Source organism: Hyla sarda, unplaced genomic scaffold (assembly GCF_029499605.1).
Source record: "Hyla sarda isolate aHylSar1 unplaced genomic scaffold, aHylSar1.hap1 scaffold_2304, whole genome shotgun sequence".
Lineage (NCBI taxonomy): Eukaryota > Metazoa > Chordata > Amphibia > Anura > Hylidae > Hyla > Hyla sarda.
This window is the reverse complement of record NW_026608985.1, coordinates 1-11,463: the sequence shown is the minus strand read 5'-3', so window position 1 is coordinate 11,463 and position 11,463 is coordinate 1.

Genomic DNA, 11,463 nt, shown 5'->3' with positions numbered 1-11,463 from the left:
ACTATGTCCTCTATATATATAACACTATGTCCTCTATATATATAACACTATGTCCTCTATATATATAACACTATGTCCTCTATATATATAACACTATGTCCTCTATATATATAACACTATATCCTCTATATATATATATATATATAACACTATGTCCTCTATATATAACACTATGTCCTCTATATATATATATATATATATATGTAACACTATGTCCTCTATATATATAACACTATGTCCTCTATATATATATAACACTATGTCCTCTATATATATAACACTGTGTCCTCTATATATATATAACACTATGTCCTCTATATATATATATATAACACTATGTCCTCTATATATATATATATAACACTATGTCCTCTATATATATAACACTATGTCCTCTATATATATAACACTATGTCCTCTATATATATAACACTATGTCCTCTATATATAACACTATGTCCTCTATATATATAACACTTTGTCCTCTATATATATAACACTATGTCCTCTATATATATAACACTATGTCCTCTATATATATAACACTATGTCCTCTATATATAACACTATGTCCTCTATATATATATAACACTATGTCCTCTATATATATAACACTATGTCCTCTATATATAACACTATGTCATCTATATATATATAACACTATGTCCTCTATATATATAACACTATGTCCTCTATATATATATAACACTATGTCCTCTATATATATAACACTATGTCCTCTATATATATAACACTATGTCCTCTATATATATAACACTATGTCCTCTATATATATAACACTATGTCCTCTCTATATATATATAACACTATATCCTCTATATATATATAACACTATGTCCTCTATATATATATAACACTATGTCCTCTATATATAACACTATGTCCTCTATATATATAACACTATGTCCTCTATATATATATATAACACTATGTCCTCTATATATATATAACACTATGTCCTCTATATATATATAACACTATGTCCTCTATATATATATAACACTATGTCCTCTATATATATATAACACTATGTCCTCTATATATATAACACTATGTCCTCTATATATATAACACTATGTCCTCTATATATATAACACTATGTCCTCTATATATATATATATATATAACACTATGTCCTCTATATATATAACACTATGTCCTCTATATATATAACACTATGTCCTCTATATATATATATATCACTATGTCCTCTATATATATATATAACACTATGTCCTCTATATATATAACACTATGTCCTCTATATATATAACACTATGTCCTCTATATATAACACTATGTCCTCTATATATATATATAACACTATGTCCTCTATATATATATAACACTATGTCCTCTATATATATAACACTATGTCCTCTATATATATAACACTATGTCCTCTATATATATAACACTATGTCCTCTATATATATATATAACACTATGTCCTCTATATATAACACTATGTTCTCTATATATAACACTATGTCCTCTATATATAACACTATGTCCTCTATATATATAACACTATGTCCTCTATATATATAACACTATGTCCTCTATATATATATATAACACTATGTCCTCTATATATATAACACTATGTCCTCTATATATATATATAACACTATGTCCTCTATATATATAACACTATGTCCTCTATATATATAACACTATGTCCTCTATATATATAACACTATGTCCTCTATATATATATATAACACTATGTCCTCTATATATATAACACTATGTCCTCTATATATATATATAACACTATGTTCTCTATATATATAACACTATGTCCTCTATATATATAACACTATGTCCTCTATATATATATAACACTATGTCCTCTATATATATAACACTATGTCCTCTATATATATAACACTATGTCCTCTATATATATATATAACACTATGTCCTCTATATATATAACACTATGTCCTCTATATATATAACACTATGTCCTCTATATATATATATATATATATATATAACACTATGTCCTCTATATATATATATATAACACTATGTCCTCTATATATATAACACTATGTCCTCTATATATATAACACTATGTCCTCTATATATATAACACTATGTCCTCTATATATATATATATAACACTATGTCCTCTATATATATATAACACTATGTCCTCTATATATATATATATATATATATATAACACTATGTCCTCTATATATATATATAACACTATGTCCTCTATATATATATAACACTATGTCCTCTATATATATATAACACTATGTCCTCTATATATATAACACTATGTCCTCTATATATATATAACACTATGTCCTCTATATATATAACACTATGTCCTCTATATATATAACACTATGTCCTCTATATATATAACACTCTGTCCTCTATATATATATAACCCTATGTCCTCTATATATATAACACTATGTCCTCTATATATATAACACTATGTCCTCTATATATATAACACTATGTCCTCTATATATATAACACTATGTCCTCTATATATATAACACTCTGTCCTCTATATAACACTATGTCCTCTATATATATATATATAACACTATGTCCTCTATATATATATATATAACACTATGTCCTCTATATATATAACACTATGTCCTCTATATATATAACACTATGTCCTCTATATATATAACACTCTGTCCTCTATATAACACTATGTCCTCTATATATATATATATATATAACACTATGTCCTCTATATATATATAACACTATGTCCTCTATATATATATAACACTATGTCCTCTATATATATAACACTATGTCCTCTATATATATATATAACACTATGTCCTCTATATATATAACACTATGTCCTCTATATATATATAACACTATGTCCTCTATATATATATAACACTATGTCCTCTATATATATATAACACTATATCCTCTACATATATATAACACTATGTCCTCTATATATATATATATATAACACTATGTCCTCTATATATATATAACACTATGTCCTCTATATATATAACACTATGTCCTCTATATATATAACACTATGTCCTCTATATATATATAACACTATGTCCTCTATATATATAACACTATGTACTCTATATATATATATATAACACTATGTCCTCTATATATATAACACTATGTCCTCTATATATATATCACTATGTCCTCTATATATATATATATATATATATATATATATATATAACACTATGTCCTCTATATATATATATAACACTATGTCCTCTATATATATATAACACTATGTCCTCTATATATATATATATAACAATATCTCCTCTATATATATATAACACTATGTCCTCTATATATATATATAACACTATGTCCTCTATATATATATAACACTATGTCCTCTATATATATATATAACACTATGTCCTCTATATATATATATAACACTATGTCCTCTATATATATATAACACTATGTCCTCTATATATATATAACACTATGTCCTCTATATATATATAACACTATGTCCTCTATATATATATATAACACTATGTCCTCTATATATATATAACACTATGTCCTCTATATATATATAACACTATGTCCTCTATATATATAACACTATGTCCTCTATATATATATATAACACTATGTCCTCTATATATATAACACTATGTCCTCTATATATATATATATATAACACTATGTCCTCTATATATATAACACTATGTCCTCTATATATATAACATTATGTCCTCTATATATATAACACTATGTCCTCTATATATATATATATAACACTATGTCCTCTATATATATATATATAACACTATGTCCTCTATATATATAACACTATATCCTCTATATATATATCACTATGTCCTCTATATATATATATAACACTATGTCCTCTATATATAACACTATGTCCTCTATATATATATATAACACTATGTCCTCTATATATATATATATAACACTATGTCCTATATATATATATATATAACACTATGTCCTCTATATATATATATAACACTATGTCCTCTATATATATATATAACACTATGTCCTCTATATATATATATATAACACTATGTCCTCTATATATATATATAACTCTATGTCCTCTATATATAACACTATGTCCTCTATATATATATATATAACACTATGTCCTCTATATATATATATATAACACTATGTCCTCTATATATATATATATATATAACACTATGTCCTCTATATATATAACACTATGTCCTCTATATATATATCACTATGTCCTCTATATATATATATAACACTATGTCCTCTATATATAACACTATGTCCTCTATATATATAACACTATGTCCTCTATATATAACACTATGTCCTCTATATATATAACACTATGTCCTCTATATATATAACACTATGTCCTCTATATATATATAACACTATGTCCTCTATATATATAACACTATGTCCTCTATATATAACACTATGTCCTCTATATATATAACACTATGTCCTCTATATATATATATATATATATATAACACTATGTCCTCTATATATATAACACTATGTCCTCTATATATATATATATAACACTATGTCCTCTATTTATATATATATAACACTATGTCCTCTATATATATATATATATATAACACTATGTCCTCTATATATATAACACTATGTCCTCTCTCTATATATATAACACTATGTCCTCTATATATATATAACACTATGTCCTCTCTATATATATATAACACTATGTCCTCTATATATATATAACACTATGTCCTCTCTATATATATATAACACTATGTCCTCTATATATATAACACTATGTCCTCTATATATATATAACACTATGTCCTCTATATATATATATATCACACTATGTCCTCTATATATAACACTATGTCCTCTATATATATATAACACTATGTCCTCTATATATATATAACACTGTTACGCCGAGCGCTCCGGGTCCCCGCTCCTCCCCGGAGCGCTCGCTTCACTCCCTCCGCTGCAGCGCTCCGGTCACGTCCTCTGACCCGGGGCGCTGCGATCCTGCTGCCAGCCGGGATGCGATTCGCGATGCGGGTAGCGCCCGCTCGCGATGCGCACCCCGGCTCCCCTACCTGACTCGCTCCCCGTCTGTTCTGTCCCGGCGCGCGCGGCCCCGCTCCCTAGGGCGCGCGCGCGCCGGGTCTCTGCGATTTAAAGGGCCACTGCGCCGCTGATTGGCGCAGTGGTTCCAATTAGTGTGTTCACCTGTGCACTTCCCTATATTACCTCACTTCCCCTTCACTCCCTCGCCGGATCTTGTTGCCTTAGTGCCAGTGAAAGCGTTCCTTGTGTGTTCCTTGCCTGTGTTTCCAGACCTTCTGCCGTTGCCCCTGACTACGATCCTTGCTGCCTGCCCCGACCTTCTGCTACGTCCGACCTTGCTTCTGCCTACTCCCTTGTACCGCGCCTATCTTCAGCAGCCAGAGAGGTTGAGCCGTTGCTAGTGGATACGACCTGGTCACTACCGCCGCAGCAAGACCATCCCGCTTTGCGGCGGGCTCTGGTGAAAACCAGTAGTAACTTAGAACCGGTCCACTAGCACGGTCCACGCCAATCCCTCTCTGGCACAGAGGGTCCACTACCTGCCAGCCGGCATCGTGACAATAGATCCGGCCATGGATCCCGCTGAAGTTCCTCTGCCAGTTGTCGCTGACCTCACCACGGTGGTCGCCCAGCAGTCACAACAGATAGCGCAACAAGGCCACCAGCTGTCTCAACTGACCGTTATGCTACAACAGTTGCTACCTCAGCTTCAGCAGTCATCTCCTCCGCCAGCTCCTGCACCTCCTCCGCAGCGAGTGGCCGCTCCTGGGATACGCCTATCCTTGCCGGATAAATTCGATGGGGACTCTAAGTTTTGCCGTGGCTTTCTTTCCCAATGTTCCCTGCATCTGGAGATGATGTCGGACCTGTTTCCCACTGAAAGGTCTAAGGTGGCTTTCGTAGTCAGTCTTCTGTCCGGAAAAGCCCTGTCATGGGCCACACCGCTCTGGGACCGCAATGACCCCGTCACTGCCTCTGTACACTCCTTCTTCTCGGAAATCCGAAGTGTCTTTGAGGAACCTGCCCGAGCCTCTTCTGCTGAGACTGCCCTGTTGAACCTGGTCCAGGGTAATTCTTCCGTTGGCGAGTATGCCGTACAATTCCGTACTCTTGCTTCAGAATTGTCCTGGAATAATGAGGCCCTCTGCGCGACCTTCAAAAAAGGCCTATCCAGCAACATTAAAGATGTTCTGGCCGCACGAGAAATTCCTGCTAATCTACATGAACTCATTCACCTAGCCACTCGCATTGACATGCGTTTTTCTGAAAGGCGTCAGGAACTCCGCCAAGATATGGACTCTGTTCGCACGAGGCGTTTCGTCTCCTCGGCTCCTCTCTCCTCTGGTCCCCTGCAATCTGTTCCTGTGCCTCCCGCCGTGGAGGCTATGCAGGTCGACCGGTCTCGCCTGACACCTCAAGAGAGGACACGACGCCGTATGGAGAACCTCTGCCTGTACTGTGCTAGTACCGAACACTTCCTGAGGGATTGTCCTATCCGTCCTCCCCGCCTGGAAAGACGTACGCTGACTCCGCACAAAGGTGAGACAGTCCTTGATGTCTACTCTGCTTCTCCACGTCTTACTGTGCCTGTGCGGATGTCTGCCTCTGCCTTCTCCTTCTCTGCTGTGGCCTTCTTGGACTCTGGATCTGCAGGAAATTTTATTTTGGCCTCTCTCGTCAACAGGTTCAACATCCCAGTGACCAGTCTCGCCAGACCCCTCTACATCAATTGTGTAAATAATGAAAGATTGGACTGTACCATACGTTTCCGCACGGAGCCCCTTCTTATGAGCATCGGATCTCATCATGAGAGGATTGAACTTTTGGTCCTCCCCAATTGCACCTCGGAGATTCTCCTTGGACTTCCCTGGCTTCAACTTCATTCCCCAACCCTGGATTGGTCCACTGGGGAGATCAAGAGTTGGGGGTCCTCTTGTTCCAAGAACTGTCTAAAACCGGTTCCCAGTAACCCTTGCCGTAACTCTGTGGTTCCTCCAGTAACCGGTCTCCCTAAGGCCTATATGGACTTCGCGGATGTTTTCTGCAAAAAACAAGCTGAGACTCTACCTCCTCACAGGCCTTATGATTGCCCTATCGACCTCCTCCCGGGTACTACTCCACCCCGGGGCAGAATTTATCCTCTCTCTGCCCCAGAGACTCTTGCCATGTCCGAATACGTCCAGGAGAATCTAAAAAAGGGCTTTATCCGTAAATCCTCCTCTCCTGCCGGAGCCGGATTTTTCTTTGTGTCCAAAAAAGATGGCTCCCTACGTCCCTGCATTGACTACCGCGGTCTTAATAAAATCACGGTTAAGAACCGCTACCCCTTACCCCTCATCTCTGAACTCTTTGATCGCCTCCAAGGTGCCCACATCTTCACTAAATTGGACTTAAGAGGCGCCTATAACCTCATCCGCATCAGAGAGGGGGACGAGTGGAAAACGGCATTTAACACCAGAGATGGACACTTTGAGTATCTGGTCATGCCCTTTGGACTGTGCAACGCCCCTGCCGTCTTCCAAGACTTTGTTAATGAAATTTTTCGTGATCTGTTATACTCCTGTGTTGTTGTATATCTGGACGATATCCTAATTTTTTCTGCCAATCTAGAAGAACACCGCCAGCATGTCCGTATGGTTCTTCAGAGACTTCGTGACAACCAACTCTATGCCAAAATTGAGAAATGTCTGTTTGAATGCCAATCTCTTCCTTTTCTAGGATATTTGGTCTCTGGCCAGGGACTACAGATGGATCCAGACAAACTCTCTGCCGTCTTAAATTGGCCACGCCCCTCCGGACTCCGTGCTATCCAACGCTTTTTGGGGTTCGCCAATTATTACAGGCAATTTATTCCACATTTTTCTACCATTGTGGCTCCTATCGTGGCTTTAACCAAAAAAAATGCTGATCCCAAGTCCTGGCCTCCTCAAGCAGAAGACTCCTTTAAACGACTCAAGTCTGCCTTTTCTTCGGCTCCCGTGCTCTCCAGACCTGACCCTTCCAAACCCTTCCTATTGGAGGTTGATGCCTCCTCAGTAGGAGCTGGAGCTGTTCTTCTACAAAAAAATTCTTCCGGGCATGCTGTCACTTGTGGTTTTTTCTCTAGGACCTTCTCTCCAGCGGAGAGGAACTACTCCATCGGGGATCGAGAGCTTCTAGCCATTAAATTAGCACTTGAGGAATGGAGGCATCTGCTGGAGGGATCAAGATTTCCTGTTATTATCTACACCGACCACAAGAACCTCTCCTACCTCCAGTCGGCCCAACGGCTGAATCCTCGCCAGGCCCGGTGGTCTCTGTTCTTTGCCCGATTTAATTTTGAGATTCACTTTCGTCCTGCCGATAAGAACATTAGGGCCGATGCTCTCTCTCGTTCCTCGGATGCCTCAGAAGTTGATCTCCCTCCGCAACACATCATTCCACCTGACTGCCTGATCTCCACTTCTCCTGCCTCCATCAGGCAGACTCCTCCAGGAAAGACCTTTGTTTCTCCACGCCAACGCCTCGGAATCCTCAAATGGGGTCACTCCTCCCATCTCGCAGGTCATGCGGGCATCAAGAAATCTGTGCAACTCATCTCCCGCTTCTATTGGTGGCCGACTCTGGAGACGGATGTTGTGGACTTTGTGCGAGCCTGCACTATCTGTGCCCGGGATAAGACTCCTCGCCAGAAGCCCGCTGGTTTTCTTCATCCTCTGCCTGTCCCCGAACAGCCTTGGTCTCTGATTGGTATGGATTTTATTACTGATTTACCCCCTTCCCGTGGCAACACTGTTATTTGGGTGGTCGTTGATCGATTCTCCAAAATGGCACATTTCATCCCTCTTCCTGGTCTTCCTTCTGCGCCTCAGTTGGCTAAACAATTTTTTGTACACATTTTTCGTCTTCACGGGTTGCCTACGCAGATTGTCTCGGATAGAGGCGTCCAATTCGTGTCTAAATTCTGGAGAGCTCTCTGTAAACAACTCAAGATTAAATTAAATTTTTCCTCTGCATATCATCCCCAGTCCAATGGACAAGTAGAAAGAATTAACCAGATCCTGGGTGATTATTTGCGACATTTTGTTTCCTCCCGCCAGGATGACTGGGCAGATCTCCTTCCATGGGCCGAATTCTCGTATAACTTCAGGGTCTCTGAATCTTCCTCCAAATCCCCATTTTTCGTGGTGTACGGCCGTCACCCTCTTCCCCCCCTCCCTACTCCCTTGCCCTCTGGTTTGCCCGCTGTGGATGAAATTTCTCGTGACCTTTCCATTATATGGAGAGAGACCCAAAATTCTCTCTTACAGGCTTCTTCACGCATGAAGAGGTTCGCGGATAAGAAAAGAAGAGCTCCCCCCGTTTTTTCCCCTGGAGACAAGGTATGGCTCTCCGCTAAATATGTCCGCTTCCGTGTCCCTAGCTACAAGTTGGGACCACGCTATCTTGGTCCTTTCAAAATTTTGTGTCAAATTAATCCTGTCTCTTATAAACTTCTTCTTCCTCCTTCTCTTCGTATCCCTAATGCCTTTCACGTCTCTCTTCTTAAACCACTCATCCTCAACCGTTTTTCTCCCAAATCTGTTCCTCCCACTCCTGTTTCCGGCTCCTCGGACGTCTTCTCGGTCAAGGAAATTTTGGCTGCCAAAAAGGTCAGAGGGAAAAATTTTTTTTTAGTAGACTGGGAGGGTTGTGGTCCTGAAGAGAGATCCTGGGAACCTGAGGACAACATCCTTGACAAAAGTCTGCTCCTCAGGTTCTCAGGCTCCAAGAAGAGGGGGAGACCCAAGGGGGGGGGTACTGTTACGCCGAGCGCTCCGGGTCCCCGCTCCTCCCCGGAGCGCTCGCTTCACTCCCTCCGCTGCAGCGCTCCGGTCACGTCCTCTGACCCGGGGCGCTGCGATCCTGCTGCCAGCCGGGATGCGATTCGCGATGCGGGTAGCGCCCGCTCGCGATGCGCACCCCGGCTCCCCTACCTGACCCGCTCCCCGTCTGTTCTGTCCCGGCGCGCGCGGCCCCGCTCCCTAGGGCGCGCGCGCGCCGGGTCTCTGCGATTTAAAGGGCCACTGCGCCGCTGATTGGCGCAGTGGTTCCAATTAGGGTTTTCACCTGTGCACTTCCCTATATTACCTCACTTCCCTTGCACTCCCTTGCCGGATCTTGTTGCCTTAGTGCCAGTGAAAGCGTTCCTTGTGTGTTCCTTGCCTGTGTTTCCAGACCTTCTGCCGTTGCCCCTGACTACGATCCTTGCTGCCTGCCCCGACCTTCTGCTACGTCCGACCTTGCTTCTGCCTACTCCCTTGTACCGCGCCTATCTTCAGCAGTCAGAGAGGTTGAGCCGTTGCTAGTGGATACGACCTGGTCACTACCGCCGCAGCAAGACCATCCCGCTTTGCGGCGGGCTCTGGTGAAAACCTGTAGTGGCTTAGAACCGGTCCACTAGCGCGGTCCTCGCCATCCCTCTCTGGCACAGAGGGTCCACTACCTGCCAGCCGGCATCGTGACAAACACTATATTCTCTATATATATAACACTATGTCCTCTATATATATATATAACACTATGTCCTCTATATATATAACACTATGTCCTCTATATATATATATAACACTATGTCCTCTATATATATATATAACACTATGTCCTCTATATATATAACACTATGTCCTCTATATATATAACACTATGTCCTCTATATATAACACTATGTCCTCTATATATATATATAACACTATGTCCTCTATATATATAACACTATGTCCTCTATATATATAACACTATGTCCTCTATATATATAACACTATGTCCTCTATATATATATAACACTATGTCCTCTATATATATAACACTATGTCCTCTATATATATATAACACTATGTCCTCTATATATATATAACACTATGTCCTCTATATATATATAACACTATGTCCTCTATATATATATAACACTATGTCCTCTATATATATAACACTATGTCCTCTCTATATATATATAACACTATGTCCTCTATATATATATATAACACTATGTCCTCTATATATATAACACTATGTCCTCTATATAATATATATAACACTATGTCCTCTATATATATATAACACTATGTCCTCTATATATATTATAACACTATGTCCTCTATATATATATAACACTATGTCCTCTATATATATAACACTATGTCCTCTCTATATATATATAACACTATGTCCTCTATATATATACACTATGTCCTCTATATATATATAACACTATGTCCTCTATATATATATAACACTATGTCCTCTATATATATAACACTATGTCCTCTATATATATAGTAACACTATGTCCTCTATATATATATAACACTATGTCCTCTATATATA